Source organism: Triturus cristatus, chromosome 5_1 (assembly GCF_964204655.1).
Source record: "Triturus cristatus chromosome 5_1, aTriCri1.1, whole genome shotgun sequence".
NCBI lineage: Eukaryota > Metazoa > Chordata > Amphibia > Caudata > Salamandridae > Triturus > Triturus cristatus.
The window spans coordinates 37418280-37422254 of record NC_140587.1 but is presented as its reverse complement, the minus strand read 5'-3'; the positions used below and the strand labels follow the sequence as shown (position 1 = coordinate 37422254).

Here is a 3975-nt window from a genome sequence, read left to right as displayed (position 1 = left end):
CCATGAAAGGACGTTAAGGCAACATACAAAAAAATGTACATAAATTAACTGGATGTATAAATTTACAGGTGTAACGTTTGGAACCCTGCAGTCTCCAACTGATGGAGTAACACAGTTCATAAGGCTTGAATGCAATATGCTTCCCCAATCGAATAGAAAATTGTGGCAAACAAAGTGACAATTCCTTCATGAACTTCTACTAGCCCCTGAACTAGACACCAGAATATTGAGCACGTGGGAGGTTGGCGCTCGCCATACCCTGTACAGTTCCCTAGTCTCAGCTCCCACCCCTAAATTGTACACCGCGCGAGGGGGGGAGCAGCCTTTCACAGAAGAGCTTCTCCTCCACAAAACTTTAAATCACCCACACCATGTTAGATCAGAGAAATGTACAGGGTACATTCAGACAGCATATATTGAAGGGAGATCTATGCGAGGCGAGTGGTCAAATAGTAACAGCGTTCAGTGCCTCGTGCTCAAGAAGAGTTCACTCCAGTTTCAGGAGGCTAGCACGAGGTGTACATATTTGCCTGAGCAAATTAATACTCATAAATTGCTTATGCAGCAAATGCTACGCATCTGCCACCAGTCCATTTCCATTTAGAAGCATTTGCGGTGGACGATGGATGGGTCAGACTCATCATATTCCTGTTTGCTGATCCACATCTGCTGGAAGGTGGACAGGGAGGCCAGGATGGAGCCACCAATCCAGACGGAGTATTTACGTTCAGGTGGTGCAATAATCTTGATCTTCATTGTGCTTGGTGCCAGAGCAGTAATCTCCTTCTGCATTCGGTCAGCAATTCCAGGGTACATGGTAGTACCACCAGATAATACTGTGTTGGCATAAAGGTCTTTTCGGATGTCCACATCACACTTCATAATAGAGTTGAATGTGGTCTCATGGATACCGCAGGATTCCATTCCCAAGAAGGAAGGCTGGAAGAGTGCCTCTGGACACCGGAACCGCTCATTGCCAATTGTGATGACCTGCCCGTCTGGCAGCTCATAGCTCTTCTCCAGGGAAGAAGAGGATGCGGCGGTGGTCATCTCCTGCTCGAAGTCCAAAGCAACGTAGCACAATTTCTCCTTGATGTCACGCACAATTTCCCTCTCAGCTGTGGTTGTGAAGCTGTAGCCTCTCTCGGTCAAGATCTTCATCAGATAGTCGGTCAGGTCTCTGCCAGCCAAGTCAAGACGCAGAATGGCATGGGGAAGGGCATACCCTTCGTAGATGGGTACAGTGTGTGTCACACCATCACCAGAATCCATAACAATGCCAGTTGTACGACCAGAGGCGTACATTGCTGGGGTGTTGAAAGTTTCAAACATGATCTGGGTCATCTTTTCTCTGTTAGCCTTGGGGTTCAGGGGGGCTTCTGTGAGAAGCACAGGGTGCTCCTCCGGTGCCACGCGGAGCTCGTTGTAGAAGGTGTGATGCCAGATCTTCTCCATGTCGTCCCAGTTGGTCACAATGCCGTGCTCAATGGGGTACTTCAGTGTCAGGATACCCCTCTTGCTCTGGGCCTCGTCACCTACGTAGCTGTCCTTCTGCCCTATGCCAACCATGACACCCTGGTGCCTGGGATGTCCAACGATGGATGGGAACACTGCACGGGGGCGTCGTCTCCAGCAAAGCCTGCTTTGCACATACCGGAACCATTGTCAATGACGAGCGCTGCAATCTCCTCTTCTGCCATTTTAATTTAACTGAGTAGGGGGGATTCCGAAGAATAAGACAGATTGATGAGGTCAGGTCCGCTGCCGCCGGCTGAATGCACCCTTCCCTTCTTAGCACCTACGTATCCAACAAAAAGTTGGTCGTCCACCCGGAACTGTCTGGTGCGGTCCAAATAAAAAGGACAGCGCACGTTTGGGGTCCAGACGGTGGAGCCTCTCTTCCTCTTTTGAAGGGTGCGGAGGCGGAAAGAAGGTGGGCAATGTGACAGATTGCCTGATGTGAAAGGGGGTCACCACTTTTGGAAGAAAAGAAGGACGAGTCCGATGGACAACCTTGTCCGGATGAACAGAAAGAAAAGGAGGCTTAGATGACAGAGCCTGGAGCTCACTCACCCGTCTAGCCGAGGTGACAGCTACCAGGAAAGCAGTCTTAAGAGTCAGAAGACGAAGGGGACAATTGTGAAGAGGCTCAAAGGGAGCGCACATCAGAAAGGTCAAGACAAGATTCAAATCCCACTGAGGCATTACGAAAGGGACAGGAGGAAACTTGTGAGTAATGCCTTTAAGAAAACGCGAAACAACAGGGGACTTGAAAAGAGAAGGCTGATCAGGAAGCCGTAAGAAAGCAGAGATTGCAGAAAGATAACCTTTCAAGGTGCCCAGAGTAGAGCCCTGCTGGGCCAAAGAAAAAAGAAAGAGGAGAACCTCAGAAAGAGGGGCGGAAAGGGGATCCACAGCCCTTGCTGTGCACCATGTCACAAATTTGTTCCACCTGCAGGCGTATACCCATTTTGTGGAGGGACGCCTGGCTGCCAGAATGACGTCACAGACTTCAGGAGGCAAGTCAAATGGCATCAACTGTCGCCGCTCAATTTCCACGCATGGAGGTGGAGACTGGACAGGTTCGGGTGGAGGACCGTCCCCTGCTGCTGCGACAGAAGGTCCTCCTGAAGAGGCAGTCGTACCGGAGGATCGATTGACATACTGAGTAGCTCGGGATACCAGTACCTTCGTGCCCAATCCGGAGCCACTAAGATGACTTGGGCCCGGTCGCGCCTGATCTTCAGCACTCTGGGCAGAAGTGGTATAGGCAGAAAGGCGTACAACAAACCGCAACTCCACTCGCGACGAAAAGCATCTACGAGCGAGTGCCGCCTTGGAAATTCCAATGCGCAGAACTGCTGACATTGCGCGTTCTCTTCGGTGGCGAAAATATCTAACCAAGGCTCTCCCCAATGCAGAAAGAGACCTTGCGCCACGTCCGAGTTCAGACGCCATTCGTGATCCATCATGCACCGGCGGCTGAGTTAGTCTGCTCTGGCGTTCAGAGAGCCCGCCAGATGTTGGGCCTGAAAGCTCGGACTAGGAGGGCTTTGAGGCGGCTGCTGCTGGGGTGGATTTGGACTGACCGGCACGTTGTCCTCCAGTACCGCCACGGCGGAATCCACGTCCGCAACCGCGTGCAGGTTGGTTCTGCGGCCGGTGGATGTGAGGAGGTGCCCCTTCCTTGGCCACGAAAGGGGCGAAAGGCGGAAGTTTGCGGCCGCGGGGCCGAGAGACCCAAGGACTTGGCCGTAGCCCGGGAGTCCTTAAAACGAGCCAGCGCACTATCCGCCTTCTCACCAAAAAGGCGAGTGCCATCAAGGGGCATATCCATGAGGGTACTCTGGACATCCCCCGAGAAAGACGTGGCCCGCAGCCAGGCGTGGCGCCGGAGCGCCACCGTGGTGGAAATCGCCCTACCCAGCGAGTCCGTAGTGTCTAGTCCACACCGTATGGCATGTCGTGCTGCATCTCGCCCGTCAGCAAGCGCCTGGGAGAAGCGTGTCCGGGCCTCCTCCAGACACAGGGGCAGCACGTCCTCCACCGTATCCCACAGAGAGTGGGAGAAACGGTCCAAGAGGCAAGCGGTGTTCAAAGACCGCAGGCCCAAACTCAGGGAAGAGAACAGCTTCTTTCCGAACTGTTCCAGCCTCTTGGATTCCCGATCCGGAGGAGCGGACGGGAAGGAGGATTGGGAAGTGGAGGCCTGGATAACCAGACTCTCGGGGGTGGGGTGTTGGGACAGGAAACTGGGGTCGCCCGGAGCAGGGCGGTGGCGCCGGGCCACGTTCTGATCCACAGGAGGAACTGTGGAGGGCTTGGACCAAGTGCCCTGTAGAACATCTATAAGGGCCTCATCGAACTGCAGCAGAGGCTCTGTGGAGCTTGCTGACGGTTGAAGCACCTCTGCGAGGATGTTAGTCCTCACGGCCACAGCAGGCAACTCGAGCCCCAGGGCATCGGCCGTCTTGC

General features: G+C 53.6%; 1 pseudogene; it reads right to left on the bottom strand.

Annotated features, from left to right (window-relative positions):
* Positions 1–295: 295 nt before the first annotated feature.
* LOC146830086 (actin, cytoplasmic 2 pseudogene) lies at positions 296–1742 on the bottom strand (annotated as a pseudogene).
* Between the last annotated feature and the right edge of the window lie 2233 nt (positions 1743–3975).